The sequence below is a fragment of the Mixophyes fleayi genome, chromosome 2 (genome assembly GCF_038048845.1).
Source record: "Mixophyes fleayi isolate aMixFle1 chromosome 2, aMixFle1.hap1, whole genome shotgun sequence".
Taxonomy (NCBI): Eukaryota; Metazoa; Chordata; class Amphibia; order Anura; family Limnodynastidae; genus Mixophyes; species Mixophyes fleayi.
In genome coordinates, this window is record NC_134403.1 from 119,281,264 (window position 1) to 119,299,638 (window position 18,375).

Sequence of the window (18,375 nt, forward strand, 5' to 3'; positions counted from 1 at the left end):
TTTTAGAAACTGTATAAACTGTAGTATTCTAAACCTGAGGAAAAGGCAGTCATTAGTAACAAGCATTTCAGGTCATATACACTGTCTGACATAGGGCCTTTTACTCACCAATATCACAAGAAATTAAAGTAAAGTGTGAAAAAACAATTCCATTTTTCATCTCTCTACTCTTAGATTTTAAATCACAAAATGTCAGGACTGAATGATTATCTCTTCAGCTCTTTGCAGGTGCATTTTTCCTGTGATTGCCTGTGTATGGCTGTGTAGGCATTTTCACAACCCCAAATTGCCTAGTTATGGTTGATAATTGGGAATAATTGACACAGTGAGTAGGAGTCAGCCATCTACATATGGTATTGCAGGAATCCGCAAGTGAGGTGCCTGCGCCCATACGTTCACTGAGAACCAATCAGTGAGCTGCATGTTAAAAAGTCTCATTCACGTGCAAGCATGAGGCCTGCCATGTTCGCCAGTGCCAAGCTATGGGTACTAATCGCTGCAATAGGCAATTGGTATCGCCACGCAGCTTGGTACATTAAGGGCTAGATTTACTAAACGGCAGGTTTGAAAAATTGGAGATGTTGCCTATAGCAATCAATCAGATTCTAGCTATCATTTTGTAGAATGTACTAAATAAATGATAGCTAGGATCTGATTGGTTGCTATAGGCAACCTCTCCACTTTTTCAAACCCGCCGTTTAGTAAATCCTGCCCTAAGAGTGAGAATAAACCATGGGCGTACATGGCCTGCTGCAGGCACCTACGATTACTATTTGAAAACAGGCATCAGAGGTGGAGGCACTTGCATATATATATATATATATATATATATATATATATATACCGTATATACTCGAGTATAAGTCGACCCGAATATAAGCCGAGGCACTTAATTTTACCACAAAAAACTGGGAAAACTTATTGACTCGAGTATAAGCCTAGGGTGGGAAATGCAGCAGCTACTGGTAAGTTTCAAAAATAAAAACAGTGCTGGATATCGTTAACACTGGGCTCCCAATAATACAAACGTTAGGTTGTAAATAAATATATATCAAAATTTATTGTTATTAAACATCAATAAAATTTTATAAGTACATAATATATACCCATATCCTAATAAATTGTACACAAATGGTTAAACTAAATCCTCTGCACTTGGTATCAAGCCTAATAGGTGAACACAGATATAAATAACATTCACTAAAGACAACTCAGATCATTAATATATAAATCAATGAGACAGTCTGTGGATACTAAATACATGTGCCAGTTAAGTTTATTCGCCTTTAGAAGGTGATGAGCAGTTACTCCTAAGTGTTCAGAACAGTATAGTAATTTAGGCTTTAGTAATGCAAAAGATGCTGCACATACACTAAATAGAATTTGATATAATAGCTCAGATAAAGATAAGTTTGATTTTGTTTGCTGGAAGAAACATTTTTACAGAACAATACAATTTGCTTTGTGTGATTTAACCCTTATTATACTTGAAGTTTGGGATGTTTTTAGACTTTTCAATGATTTCACAGTTATGCAAAAGAATCTTCAGACACTTATTAATAGGTGACAAAAAATGAAAATATTGGACTTTATAAAACTGCTGCAAATAATTGCAGTGGACAAGTCAGGGTACTCACATGTGTCTCTGACCAGCAGGGCTAGATGTAAATGTCCCGGTCTTTAGCTTTGACTGACAGGCTTCTTTTCATTTAACTTTATTGTTCCATGTTCAATGAACACACAAAACGGGCTACAATAAAATGGTGGCTGACAGTGATCCACAGAGGCTGCAGATGCCTGCAGATGAGCGGGGGAGACTGGAAAACGGAGACCAGGTAAGTGGGACTCGAGTATAAGCCGAGGGGGGCTTTTTTCAGCACAAAAAATGTGCTGAAAAACTCGGCTTATACACGAGTATATACGGTATATATATATATATATATATATATATATATATATATATATAGTAAGACTTCTCTACTCTTCTCTTTAGTAATAACTGAGATGAGCAGTTTTCTAATATGCTATGTCTATTCTTTATTAAAAGATAAGATACAGCCTACAATTCTAAGTGAAGCTGAGGTACACTGGATCTCAAGTGCAGACATATCTTTTTTATTACATTCTTTTATATAAAATGTTACTCATCAGCGCCAAAAAACACTAATTATTCTTGCCAAAACCAAATCCTTCCAAATTTACAACAAGGTTGAGATTGAAAACCTTTTAATCATTAGTGTTCACTAAGTTGACATGTCATTGGACATTCGTGTTTACCTTATTGTTGGAATTACTTTATCCAAAAGATCATGGAAATGTACAGAACATATGCTTCTTGTCTGTCCTCGTAAACATCGTAAACATGTTTTTGTCTAATTATAGATAATTGGTAATTTAGGTTTTTGTTCACTATTGCTACGACAATATATATATATATATATATATATACACACATATATATACATATATATACACACACACACTACATTACTACAGCCAGATACGCCCTCATGACCCTTTTTCCAATTGCATGACCTTCTGGCCGTTCTCCAAATTCCCGGACTCCTGCCACTTCTCCAGCTACTCAGCCTCATTGATGTCACTCACCGGACTGTGAGTGCTTCTTCCCGGACATTTAGGAACCGTGGCCGTCCGCCATCCTGAGGGTCTGCGCATTCGCAGCCCTTTCTAACCCTTCAGTGTATGTTCCTTTAACTTAATTGGCAGATCAGGCAACACTCCCTATATTAAGCACCTGTGGTGAATACCACGTTGCCTGATCTTGGAGTCTCATTCCCCATGAGCCTCTGAAGGCGTTCCTGTGTTTCCTCGTGTATTCAGCGCTGCTGATTCCTGTGGTTTCCAAACCACTTCTACCTACTGTGGTTTCCAAACCACTTCTACTACTGTGGTTCCCATACCACTTCTACCTTCCTGTGTATCATCGTGACTGTTAGCTGATTCCTATCCGCTGCCTCCGTGCACTACAGTCTTCAAGCCACTTCAACTCTATCATATATCATTGTGACTGTTAGCTGATTCCTATCCGCTGCCTCCGTGCACTACAGTCTTCAATCTACATCTACTCACCTGTGCATCATCGTGACTGTTAGCTGATTCCTATCCGCTGCCTCCGTGCACTACAGTCTTCAACCTGCAACTCGTCTGTGTTCCATCATGACTGTTAGCTGATTCCTATCCGCTGCCTCCGTGCACTACAGTCTTCAACCTGCAACTCGTCTGTGTTCCATCATGACTGTTGGCTGATTCCTATCCGCTGCCTCTATGCGCTTCAGTCTTCAGCTCATCTCAACTCTCCCGTGTTTCCTCGAGACTGCCACTACTACTGCTATCCGCTACTCTCCGTGATCATCAGTACCAGCTCAACTCTGCTCTCCCGTGTGCCATCGTTACTGCACCTGCTGGTTGCTATTGGCTACCTCCGTGTGTCCGCAGAGTCCTGCTGCCGCTTCTCCTCATCTCTACTCGTCTTTCAACTGCGGATCCACTCTCCATGCTTTCCTGTGTTCCCGCTGGTCTCTACCCGCCTGTCAGCATTGGATTCGTGTCTCACTACTTACCTTCCAGCTAGACCATCGCTATTCTTCAGGGTTCTCCAGGAGTCCAGTTCCACACTCTACTGATTCCTGTGTATTCGTTTCCCTGCTGGTCTACCTACCTGTGCGCTGCACCTACTTGACTACCGCTTCACCCATCCAGGGACTTCGCTTCCTGCCAGCCTCCTGCCGTTCAGGTATTTCTGCACTCCTGTCTGACAGCCTGCTTCTGAACCACGGTATGCATACTTCTCATTGACTGTGCTGGTGTATTGCATATCTTGCTGGACTGTGTTGGTTCTTCTCTGGAGTTTGCTATCCGCTGAGTCTACTGCCATCATTGACTGTGTTATCTTGTGCCGGATTACCTCAAGAGACTTTCTATTATTACAGTGCTGTTCAGTCATTTATATATTGTGCATATTATTGTGGATCAAGTTTAAGGTGCCCGTGTATCTCCTGTGTTGCAGTCTCTCCCCGTGCTCCTCCTCACATATATATTCAGTGGTACAACTTGCTAGAGGCAGACCACTGATCCCTGTTCCCTGTGTCACTTGTTCCAGTATCCTTTCACATAGCAGTGGTACAACTTGCTAACGCAGACCACTGACTCCCGGGATACCTCCACTTGGATTCCATTCCTTCACTCAAGACAGCGGTACAACTTGCTATCCGCAGACCGCTGACTCTCATCACCTCCTCGTTTCTGTTGGACATTTCTCCTCACTATAGCAGTGGTACAACTTGCTACCGCAGACCACTGACTACCTTCACGTGTCCTTTGTCCATAAAGTTCCTCGTGTATTATTACCTCCATATTACCAGTGCTGCTAGTCATAGACTTTCCTGAGCATCTCATCATCTGCTATTTCCTGTTCCGTGATCACCCTGCTACCAGAGTACCATAATACCACCTATATTGCTCTGGTAAGCCTATCACCTGGTGATCCCTGGGTAAAGACTCCTAGTGCCCGTGACAATTGACCTCCTGCTTCTCCTGGCCCTCCTGCTCCTCCTCGGCCTCCTCAGGAGGTATAGGAGATCACGCCTGAAGGGTCTTTGATTTGCATACGCAAACTCATGGCAAGAGGCCCTGGATATTCCAGGTCCGGCTGTGCCCTAACATAAACATTATCTATAAGATAAATGTTACATAAAACAGTGAAAAATTAGGTTCGATCTGGGAGCAGTCTAGAAGTTTACAGGAGAAAAATGTACGTTCAGTGGACGATGCAAACACAAATTCCAAGTTTGACAAAGTAAAGAACGGAAACTGAATAATAATCAAGTTTCCAAACCCTTCAAAAAATCCCACCCCATTCCAGTGGTAATCTGTTGTCTGCAGAGCTGACTATCTATTTCACCGTCACTCCAGTGATAACCTGCAGACGCAGAACTAATATTTCACAGCGTACTTGCCGCCATTCCAGTGGTAACCTGTCATCCACAGAGCTGACACTCTACAGAGTACTTCACCGCTATTCTAGTAGTAACCTGCTTTCTTCAAAATTGACACTCCACAGTGTACTTGCCTCCATCTCTCCAGTGGTAACCTGCCGATCTCTACTACTCTTCTGTTCATGTTGTCCGTCATTGCTGACCATCTTTGCTTATTCTCCTAAGGGATTTTCCCTGGTACTCCTAGTAGGGGTTGCGACCTGCAGGACAGACGCAGCAAAAGCCAAACTGCTTTGCGGGGGTTCCTGGTGAATGCCGTCTCCCCGTTAGACTCTGCGCCTTACTTGTGTAGTGCAAATCTAGCCAAACTGAGGGATCCATTCTTGAACCATGACAGCAAGAATAGGCCATCACGGATCCAGTCATGGAACCATCAGGCAAAGTTATGCTTCAGCATTTGCTTAACCGAGTGGAACAGCAGGACGGTATTTAACGTCAACTCCTACAGGGTTTTCAGACTCTTCCAGCCCGCATTGACTCTTTGCAAGCACCACTTGCTGCACCAGCAGTGAATCCTCCTGCGCTTGTGGCAGCATCAGCTTCTACTTCTACCCTACAGATTCCAACTCCTACCAAATTTAATAAGGATCCTAAATCCTGTCGTGGTTTCCTGAACCAATGCTCCATACAGTACGAGTTGCGACCACAAAATTTCCCAAACCAGAAATCTAAGGTGGCGTGCTTAATCTCTTGTTGTCGGGTCAAGCTTTGGCCTGGGTTTCCCCCATCTGGGAACAAGATGATCCACTCCTGGTGAACAGTGGTGCCGTCATCGCTGCATTTTGTAAAATTTTTGATGAGCCCGGAAGGGTAACCTCTGCAGCATCTAGTATTCTTCGCCTCTGTCAAGGCTCCCGTTCTGTGACTCAATACGTCATCCAATTCCAAACCTTATCTTTGGAGCTTCGCTGGAATAACAATGATTTGGGGCTACCTTCTGGCAAGGCCTGTCGGACAAAACTGAAGACACCCTTGCCTCGCAGGAACTTCCAACCACCTTAGATGCTATGATTTTGTTATGCAAGCGGGTGGACCTCCACTTTTGTGAAAGATCGTCCGAGAAGGACAGTTCCCGGCGCCCATGAGTCAAATTAGCTCCCCACTTTCTTCATTCAGTTTTGGAGGACAAGCCCATGCAAATAGGACGTTCTCGTCTTACTCCAGAAGAACGTGACAGGAAACTCAAGAATAAATTGTGCTTATACTGCATGGATCCTGGTCATCTGCTGAATGTCTGTCCCAAGAGGTCGGGAAATGCAAGGCCCTAACCTGTTCTGGAGAGGTCCGATTAGGGCTCTCTAAAACCTCTCCTTCTCTTGAAATGTAAAAAATCTGTTCCTTTCCTGCAGGGGCGGATCTAGAGAATACTTCTACCTGGGGCGATTTGGGGGGGGGGGGATTTAGGCCCCGCCCTTTTTTTTACATCAAAGGCTGCCGGCGGCTGCATACTATTTGAAGGTCCGTTCGGCAGTGACAGGTAGGGACAGTGTGCTGCCCGGCTGCTCTGATTGTGTCACTGCCGAACTGACCTGCACATAGTGTGCAGCCGCCGGCAGCAAACCCCTGCTAGGGGGGGCGATCGGGCGTTCGGTTTCCATTCATACCTCCGCTCTCTTAGATTCTGGAGCAGCTGGGAATTTTATTTCACTTTCTTTAATTTCGCAGGAGGTTCCTGTTTCTATCACGACCATCAATGGGTCCCACATTGCTAATGGAAACCCATCACACTCCAAGTCTGAGCATTAAATCACAAACAAATTTCCTTCCACGTACTTCCTACTACTACTACTCCTATCATCCTGAGATTGCCATGGTTCCAACAGTATTCTCCACAGATGGATTGGTCCACTTCCCAGATCCTGTCTTGGGGTTCTGCTTGTTTTTGGGGATGTCTTACCTGGGTTCAATCCCTCAAAGCTATCTCCACCTTACCCGGATCCAAATCCATGAACTTGCCCGAGCAGCATCATTCGTTTTTGGATGTTTTTGATAAAAAAATTCGGAGCAAATGCCCCCTCATCGACCGTGGACTGCCCCATTGAGCTTCAGCCAGGATAGATTCCTCCCAGAGGCCATGTATACCCTCTGTCTTTACCTGAGACACAGTCCATGTCTGAATACATCAAAGAAAATCTTAAACGGAGTTTTATCAGACCTTCCTCCTTGCCCGCCGGAACGGGTTTCTTCTTCGTGAAAAAGAAGGATGGCTCCTTTAGGCCATTTATTGACTACCGGGGACGCCATAACCATCAAAAACCGTTACCCCATTCCTCTCATTACGGAGTTCTTTGACTGTATAAAAGGTGCCAAAATCTACACCAAATTAGATCTTTGAGGAGCCTATAACCTCATTAGGATCAAATCTGGAGACGAGTGGAAGATGTTGTCTAATACACGTGACGGTCATTACGAATACCTTGTAATGCCGTTCGGTCTGTGCAATGCACCTGCTGTATTTCAACGTTTTGTTAATGAAATATTCAGAGACCTTCTCTAATAATGTGTGGTTGTGTACTTTGACTACATTTTTCTTCTCCCAAGATATCTCCTCTCACTGTCTCCATGTGGCAGAAGTTCTCTGCAGATTGCGCCTAAACCAACTCTTCTGTAAACTTCAGAAGTATTCCTTCGAACTTTGTCAAATGCCTTTCCTGGGTTACATCATATCTGGATCAGGATTACGAATGGATCATGATAAAATCAGAGCAATTCTGGATTGGCCCCTTCCGCTAAGCCTGAAACCCATTCAACGGTACCTCGGGTTCACCAATTATTACAGATGCTTCATCAAAGATTATTCCAGCATTGTGGCCCCTATTGTGACTCTTACCCAGAATAGTTCTAATCCCAAATCTTGGTCTTTAGCTGCGTTGGAGGTCTTCGAATTCCTTAAGAACATCTTCGCTTCAGCACCTATCCTCAGACAACCTGACCCCTCATTTTTCGTTCTTTCTGGAGATTGATGCCTCCAATGTGGGCATAGGAGCAGTCCTTTGTAGAAATCACCTTGAGGGCAGTTTCATCCTTGTGCCTTCTTCTCTTGAAAATTTCTCCCTGTGGAAAGGAACTATGCCATTGGGAACAAGGAATTGCTTGCCATTAAGGCGGCTCTTATCAAATGGCGTTATCCATTGGAGGGTACTCGACACCCAGTTACCATTTTTACTGACCATAAGAACCTTCTGTATCTTCAATCAGCACAATGCCTGAACCCCAGACAAGCACTCTTATTTTCCCGTTTTGATCTCCGCATGACCTTCAAGCCTGGGGAGAAATACAAGAGAGCTGATGCACTCTCGTGTTTCCCTCAGACACTCTTTCGGAGTACAGTCCTTCTCATCCCATCTTGGACCTCAAATGTCTCTTTTCCTCCACTGTGCTCAAATCTCCTATCCCTCCACCTGGGAAGACTTTTGTTTCCTCTAGTCTTCGCAAAAGGCTCCTGAGACATTTCCATTCTACTCATTTCTCCGGTCAAACTAGGGTTCATAAAACCACCGAACTGGTGTCTAGAAACTACTGGTGGCCAAACCTACAATCCGATATCAAGGACTTCGTTCTACTTCGATCCAAGTCTACTCACCAGCCTCCCCCCGGCCAGTTACTTCCGTTACCCATTCCACAGGAACCTTAGATCCATATCAGTATGGACCTTATTACTGACCTTCCACCCAACAAGAAATGTATCCACCATATGGGTTGTAGTGGATCGGTTTTCTAAAATTGGCCACTTTATTCCTCTGCATGGTCTTCCGTTGTCTCTGGTGTTGGCATCTCATTTTGTTAAAGAGAAATTCCATCTGCATAGCTGTCCTGCCAAAATAGCCTCAGACCGAGGTGTCCAGTTTTTGTCTAAGTTCTGGATATCTCTCTGAAAATTGTTGGAAATTAAACTAAATCTACCCTCCTCATACCATCCCCAATCCAACGGGCAGACCGAATGGGTGAACCAGGATTTAAAGACTTACCTCAGGATGTTCTCTTCTGCCAAACAAGATATCTGGGTTGATCTTCTACCCTTGGCCGAATTCATCCACAATAACACTTTCATGAATCTCCCACTACTTCCTTTTTTTTTTTGGTCTATGGACATCATCCTCCTCTTCCAAAACTTTCGTCCCTGTGACCCACCCAGGTCTCTGCTGCTGATACGTTACACCAGAATTTTCTCTCCATCTGGACTCAAGTTAGGTCCTGTCTCAAGAAATCCTCCAGTCACTACAAAATTTCCGCAGATAAGAAACAATGGGTACTTCCTATCTTTAGAGTCTGAGATAGGGTGTGGCTATCCACTAAAAATCTCAAAGTTCCTTGTATGAAACTAGCTCTGCGGTTCATTGGTCCTTACACTATTTCCTGGGTCATCAATCCTGTTTGTTTCAAATTACGGTTACCCGCCTCCTTCGTATTTCTAATTCCTTCCATGTCTCCCTGTTGAAACCTCTGAAGATTAATTATTTCTCATCTGTATCATCCTCCACCATTTCAAGAGTTCATCAGGAAGAGAAGTTTGAACTCAATCAAATCTTGGACTCCAAGTATTACAAAGGTGGCTTGAATTATCTGGTGGATTGAAAGGGCTTTGGTCCCGAGGAGCGCTTCTGGGTGTGTGCCTCCGACATTCACGGACCTCTATTGTTGCAAAGATTTCATAAGAAGTTTCCCATGAAACCTAGCAGTAGGTATGCAAGTCCCACCTTTAAAGGGGGGATACTGTCACATGCCAGACGATCGGGCTGCACACCCGATCCCCTATGCTCTTACCTGGTTCCGCCAACTGCTCACTCCATCCCGGCCACCATCTTCATTTCAGGTCCGCACAGAACCAATCTATTCATTCCCTCTGCTCCATTCCCATTAGCTAATGTTTTTGGCTCCAAACTTCATAAGGCATCTCCTCCTAATGTTTGGTGCCTAACATGGCATCTTTTCTCCTGCTGACTACAGAGCTGACATTCAATAGTGTACTTGCCACCATTCCAGTGGTACATGTGGTCTGCAGAGCTGACTCTCTACAGAATTTTTCAACACCATTCCAGTGGTAATCTGTTGTCCACAGAGCTGACTCTCTACAGAATGTTTCGCCGCCTCTCCAGTGGTAATCTGTTGTCCGCAGGGCTGACACTCTACAGAGTATTTCACCGGCACTCCAGTGATAAACTGCAGACTGCAGAGCTATTGTTTCACAGCATACTTGCCGCCATTCCAGTGGTAACCTGTTGTCCACAGAGCTGACACACTACAGAGTACTTCACCGTCATTCCAGTGGTAACCTGTTGATTACAGAACTGGCGCTCCACAGTGTACGTTCCGCCTTTCCAGTGGTAACCTGTTTTCTGCAGAATTGACACTCCACAGTGTACTTGCTACCATCTCTCCAGTGGTAACCTGCCGATCTCTACTACTCTTCTGCTTGTGTTGTTCGCCATTGCTGACCATCTTTGTCTATTCTTCTAAGGGGTTTCGCCTGGAACTCCTAGTAGGGGTCGTGACCTGCGGGATAGATGCAACAAAAGCCAAACTGCCTTGCGGCGCTTCCTGGTGAGTACCGTCTTGAACCGTGACACAGACATAGGGAGGGATCAGAAACAGAATCGAAGTCAGACATAGCCAGTGATCAGAATCAGAATTGTAGTCAGACATAGCCAGGGATCAGAACCAGAAGGCAGATACAGGATAATACAACAAAGGAACCAGAACACTACTGCTAGCAGAAAAATGATATTACTGGCAAAGATGGTGTTTCAGCACAGGCAACCAATTGGCATAATGCTGCACTAACACACCTGCAATGCAGCTCACCTTAATTGAAGCAGAGAGCTCTGATACACAGGGCATTACAGCAGAACCTTACATCTAACAACACAATCCTAACACATGCAGGTAGCACACCTGCACTGAAGCTCAAACTGGTTGAAAGCAAGCAGCTCTCATACACAGGAAAACAGCAAAATAAACAGATAACCGAAGCAGAAACCAAACACCATGCTAAGTCTTTGTGCTGGTCAGTTATCCTGCCCGAGGCCACATTTTCCCAGACACTCATTATTGTTCCAGCAGAAATCCTGGAATAGACTACATCATGTTCTTACCCCTGAGGAATTTGTGTATTTTCTTTGATTTCCGCAAGTCAGCCTTAACTCCCTACAGTTAGTGCTCACTCACAAACGTTCCCATATACAGGTCTCTGCTGTGCCCTCTCCAGAAGGGTAGAAGGAAGAAGCAAGAGATGGAGTTACTCGCAGAGCCATGATTTTTGTCCATCAATGTTCTTTGGATACAATTACAAACAAAGAAGGCTCAGAGGATGTGGGGATGTCTAGGATACTTTTCCCACCTAAGAGAAGCTCCATATGCATAACTTCTCACTTTGCTCTGTCTGTTTTGGATCCCCAGATGGAGTGGAAGACTCTCTTTGTAATAGACTTTATGACCTTGTCCAGAAGTGGCCTTGCCTAGATCATGCATTGCAGAATAGGAAGAATCTCATTACGCAGGACCAGTGGTTTCCCTTCAATGGTATGGTCTCTCATGCTCCACAGTACAATTTTCTGTCTAACTTTAGCCAGTCTCTCATACCAAAACTAATGGACCATAGGTTCTACACCGAACCAGACTCCCATGAAATCCAGTTGGCTTGTGCAAGATCTTAATCATTCTTTCCCTCAGCCTACGAGTCATTCTGCTCTTCACCACCATTTGCTTTTGCATTTCTAGCAGGTGTGGGCCAAATGAGGTGCAACAGAGCTACATAAAGCCCCACTGGAGGACCATAATTGCCCATTGTCCAACTTGGTGGCAGAGTGCATGTCCTCCAGCGTTGGGGAACATCCATGGATGCTTTACTTGCAGGATGTTATGCCCATGGCTAGTAGACGAGCCTTTAGAATCAAGGTATTAGAGGTCTCTTAAACTTTAGCAGCCGCATTTCCCGTAGAACAGGTATTGTTCGGAGGTACTCAGATGCCCCCAGGACTTAGGCTCTAGGGTAGTAAAGGCTTATCAGTATAAGGCCCGGGTCGTGGGTCAAAAGCAACCAAGGAAGGTTGTTAAACAGGCCAGAGGTCGATGCAGGCAGGAAATAGAGGAATCCAGGGAACAGGCAAAGGTCAAATGGGGTACAGGCGTAGATGCAGTGTCCAAAAAAAAAGCCAAGGGTCACAACAGGTTAACGATCTAAGGACAGAGAATGTATCCAACAGCAGGTCCGCAATCTGTGCAGCAAACTAATGCTATAACTGGCAGGGTGGCTAGGCCCTCCCTGCCTTAAATACTTTGATAGGCCAATCGGAAAGAAGGAAACAAGGGGTGACAATTAGCCCCAGGAGGCTGCTAATTAATACTGTTTAGGGCTGGAAATGGCAATAGGTATAACCCTGAAACAGGTATACAAACATAATGTATGGCCAATTTATAAATTACAAAACTCCAGCTGGAGTTAAATGCTCCTACTCGCTCACAAATGGTGGCAGGCTGAGAGTCGCAGCAGCTCAGGGCACCACCGTAGCTCGTGACACAGGATCAATATTGGTTGTAAAATATCTGACAGTAACTTATCACATGCATCCTTGTTTGTTATCTTTGGGGAAAGGAGGTTGCTGTAGCTTTCTGTTATGTCTACAATGATGCCCTCTTTTCCCTTCCTGAGAATGCCATTCTCATCTTGCAAATCAGAAAGTGGTGTGTGGCCAGAATAGAGTTTCCTGAAAATGTTTCATTTCTCACCGTTCTCCAGGTTTGCCACTTTGGAATGGAAGACAGTGCATCTGGATTGTTCCTAAAAGTTCATTTTCAAGCTCCTCTTGGTCTTCTCCAGATCATCTCTCACATCCAAGATCCCCAGATGTAGGATCTGTATATACTGCATTTGTCTTTGCATTCATCTGAATTTCCTCTTTCTTTCACATGTCTGTTCTTTTCTTATGGCTGAAAGAAACTGAGTAGGTGCACTTGTGTATTTCAATTTTAGGGCCAGTGCAGAATAAAATTTCACTTTATGGAGCAAGATTATTGGAATGAGATCAAGGATTGATGATGGTACATTTCAAGAGGCATTCCTTGCTGTGTGGAAGAGCACATAGCTATTTCCACTATGTAAAAATGATTTAAATTTTGCACCTGATCAGGTACTATACATTTGCCACATGTCCCATTTTGTGCCTGCAAATTACTAACTGTAATAGAGACATTCACCATGTCCCTATACTGTCATGATTAATTTAGACAATATAGATGGCTAAACTAGGCAGTATTTCAGGAGAAAAAAATAGAACTTTATTTAATTGAAAGAGACAGTATTACAGTGGAAAAAGGTTGGACTCAGATGTGAAGTTTACACTTTTGTACAGCAGTAGTTCCCAAAAGTGGAGTGGGTGCTTGCACCTGGAAGTGCACTGGGCAGTCGAAATGTGTGTACTCCTGCATGTATATGTATAAATAAATGGTGATGATGATATTACTTTATTAATAATATATGGTGTGCTATCTTTGCTATAGGTATTATTCTAGGTTGGCTATTCTTTGTTCAGCTTGCTAATAAACAAAGTGTTTTATTTTTCTCAATATTCGTACTGTTTTATTATTTCACTGTTTATTTCCATTTTATTCTGTTAGAGCACCTCAGCTTGATTATCTAGACAGACTATATGTGGTATTCAGCTGGTTTTCTCTTCCATCAAGATGTGATTAAGAATGACATTGCTAGTCTACTTATTCTTAGATATTAACTTGTTATACTTGGGAAGAAGGCTTGCATTCAGCATACAGATCTTATATCAAGATAGGTTAATTTCCATGGCATTAGGACATAATTGTAGCTGTGTTTGTATCTGTGATTACTTGCTCTTTCTTTCGGTTAGTCCTTTAGCTTATCTATAATATCTTTTAGAGACCCAATAATATATTTCTGGGAGGTTTAATTACACTTCTTATTCCCCAAATTATAGACATGTCTCCAGTGAGCAACCACTTGTAAATTGTTACGTGGGTTTCAAATGGGCAAATCCTTTCTTACAATTAATCATAGCTATTTTCTTGCCTATCAAAGCACCGGCCCTATTTCTCCTTAAGAGGCAAGCAAAATAGGGGAAAAAATTACATTAGCTACCATGGGGCCAAGAGTATTGTATATACATTACAAATACAATGTCTACACACCCTTATTAAGACCCTTTTCCAACTTAATATGAACTTGCAACCAAGAAAATTCAAGTGAAATAGGCAATTTTAGGAGTCTTAACCCTTTCATTTTGCTCACCAATTTTTTTCCATGATTTTCTTATAGTGAATTTGTTTTGTGAGTTGTCATGATTTATGGACTCAATATTGTAGCTGGCACTGTGGTGTCTTACAAATCTATGATAATAATAATAATAATAATAATAATAATAATAATAATAATAATAACAATAATAATAATAATAATCTGAGCCCAATTAGTATTCCTCTTTCACACTATGTATGAACTGCTCACTTATACTTTCATAATGTTATGCTGACATTATTGGTACCTGATCCCTGTAAGAAGGTAATGGGATACTTCGCAGAACACCTACAGGTCATAAGCTCCAGGCCAGTAAACCAATAATTGTTAGGCAAAGAACAGAACACTTTAAAAGCTAATATCCATTAAAAATGTTACATTAAATAGGCTTAAAATATTCTTATATGTTATAGTTTGCAGACTCACAGGGATGTTGTTATATGCTAATTTATGCTTGTACCAGTAATGCATATTTCTGTTGGACAGCTGAACAGGATGCAACTTTTCATAGGCTACTTCCCAACATTTTGGAGAAAAAGAATCTGTATCTTTTCTGCTCAATAATGATTTTGAAGTCATCAACAATTACAAGATAAGCATGTAAGTAGAAATTCCATTAAAAGAGTGTGGACCTCGATTAGAGTTGAGTGTGTTATAGCTAGTATTTTACCAAACAGTATCAAGTAAAAAAAAATCATAAGCCAAAGATCCAAATGTGAGCTTCTTTGTTCAAACATGCAAGCATGGGTGCAGCATTTTAGCAAGAATGTGAACAACAATTTATTCTTTTACACAGTCTTCTATACCTTTCTTGTTACTGGGAAGATTTTAGTTTCACACCCTATACTGTGACCACCCTTCCTACAGTGTTGGACCTTGCAAGGGACCACAGTACATCTGGTTTCATCTGGTTCTCTTGTAACTTGAAACAATGAGGTACAGGAATGTGCCTGATCTCCCACTTTGTTAGGCAACAGCTTCAGTGAAATACTCCTCTGCAGACTATTAACTTGTATGAACTCTTTAAGCATAAGCATGTATACACATTTAGTATTTGAGTTCATCCAACTTCCATAAAATGCACTCTCACTTGGTTATTTTGAGTTGCATGAACAACATTTATTCATATGACTCAACTGACCTTAATGCATTATAAAAATAACAAAACAAAACAGTGGATAAAAAAACAGCCTTTTCTATTTCAATTTTAGAATGTCAGAATTAATTTTATATTACGGTAAACACACATAGATAAAAGGAAAAGTAATGTGCGCTGACCACCATGTTTTGGAACACAGCCTGCATGCCACCCTCCTCCCTACACGCTGCTTGTTCTGAAATGGCAGAGGAAAGCACAGGGTATAGATAAACATAAATATCTATAAATATATCTATCTATCCATCCATCTATCTATATAGATACACACACACACACACACACACACACACACATATATATATATATATATATATATATATATATATATATATATATATATAAGAAGTTGATCCTAAACAATATTACCTACTTCTTTTCCAAATCCGATTTTGGCATGACACAACATAGAGTCACGGTTTGGTTCAACTCAGAACCCCAAATCTCGAATCTGTTGGACTTCTCAGAATAAAAAAACAAAAGAATGCATAGGGTGCACGATGCTCTCTAATGTAGCATTTATATCATGAAAGGAGTATGAGATTAATCGTAAAACTTAACTTTTATTCATTTTTATACAAAAAAGCGAAATATGGAACAAATATCCTTGAAACATAAAAACAAATGTGTGTTTTAAAATCTGCCGATGGTATTGTTATCCTTATATCCAGTATTGATAGGGATTGATATAGAAATAGAAATCAGATTTATTTGTTATTGTTGCTCGAGTATCATAGCAAATCAATTTGTTCTGAATAATACGGCAAAAGATAGAACATTCCTAGTAGCTCCCTATAAAGACACCAATTTGCCTATACTCCTAGCTACCTGTAATGACACAGGATTTAGCTTGTATTCATATGGAGCGTGTCTTGCTAGCTACATATCTAATGCTCCATCTAACTCTGGGTCTATTGGAGCTAATTAGTTTGCAAGATTCCCTATAATAAGATAAGGCAGCACATGTCATCAGCGGAACGCCTTTCTCAGAATCCAAACCACACATCTCTATGGAGAACAGAATAAAATATAGATAGTTTTAAAGACAATGTGTATTAAAAAATAAATAAAACCCAAGACATAACCAGCCTCCCTCCAAAGTGAAACGAGCACCAGCACAAAGCCTGGGCTTGTAACAGGCTAGCAAGCAAGGGTGCCACCTTTCCTAGAAAAAAAATTCCTGTGCTGATAATTTTGCAGTTCCTACCAACACATCTGGATAGTGGGTGTTGGAATCAATATGTATAAATAGTAAATAAACAGTATTTTAATATATGGCACTACTGGTCTAAGCAAGCCCTGAAAAAACAGAAATACTACAAGTGCCTACTAGAGCAAATTGATGCTTGTAGAACTACACAGGCGTCTTTTTAGGATTTCTGATGATGCTGTGGATGCTATGTAAACAGAATAATATGAGGTATGAATTATTGGTGTGGCAAACTGAAAATAAAATCAAAAGCTAAAGTTAAAATTTTTTGATGTCTAATAAATATCATCTAAGTCTAAATTTAAGATTTGTCTATTAAGCTTTTTCATTTAAAATTAAGATTAACAAAGGTAAACATGTTAACAATAAAATATCACAATAAAAACAATAAAACTTGGCAACTTTTCTCAAAGTTTCAAGTACAGGATTATTGACAATTTTTGTCATGGGTTCAATTGCAGTACATGTATGTATCTTTCACATTATACTACTTGAGTGGCGTAAATACTTGAGCAAACAACAGTGAAAACTATCATTATTTTTGTAATAATATTTTTGAATACACTGTCCTTTTTAAGACATATTATATCCATGTCCAAGACTAAAAATACAATATGCTTATCTTCACACACTGCAGATCACTTGCAATGCTCAAATGGCTGAGATACAGTGCACAATCATCTTTGATAGCCCGTGAGCCTCAATTTGCACATGGTCACTTTGATTTTCACCAAAGTTCAAGGCTTTGCAGATGGGAGTGTTTTCAAAGGAGCAGATGTTTGAACAAGCAATTGCAGTAGGATAGAGTGATGGCATTCTTTGTAAAGTAGGCACACCACTGTTAAGTTTTGCAGAGCAGTTCAAAAATTTGATTACATTTTTAGAGCTAGATTATTGGATCAAGTTAAAGGTCAGCAAAGAGTGAATTTTGCTTTGCAGAAGGGTGGACAAATATTTTCAGTACACAAAAACACTTACATTTTGCACTAGATCTGAACTGGTGGAAATCCAGGCTCATCTAATGCTTTTATGTGGATGTATTTTGCTTTTTCAAGTTACACTTGGTTGGAGATTATAGACTGAAATCTCATACCACATCTAAGTTCTGGAGAACAATGTGTGTACTGCTTTGTAGTGGATTTGTTTCTAGTGGTTTTGTTATATGTAGTGACTGACGAGATGCAATCTAACAGTCTAATAGTCTAGATGAATGCCACTCCACCAGGCAAACCTGTTTTAAAAAAATAATAAATATCTAATTTAATTATAAATGAGTCTTCACCCTACAATATCAAAAAGGTTGTAGCACTATGTAAACTATGCTGTTTGCCACTAAAATAGGGGCCAAAGATCATGGATTCTTTCTGGCAGTGGTAAATGTCATTAAGCTCCAGTGGCCGGACTATTTTAACAGGGAAACAGTGATTGTGTGGCTCCTTATCAGACCATAAAACAGCACAACATGTTCAGAATTAGGCTGAGCCCTCTAAGTGAGAGCCCAAAACAATGAGCACCCCACCTCTTCTAGAGAGTACTGGATTAATGCTGAAAGCTCCCACATAATCATCTTCTCACAACTATAAAATGTTAAAAAAATTGGGAAGGCACTGAGAAAATACAATTGGTGATAAGAAGCTTTAAAACACAAAAGACACATTTGTTTTGAAGATCTAACGGAGTGCCATTTGAGGTCAGCTGCTGGACCCAGAAAGTTCAACTGTCCTGGAGCCAG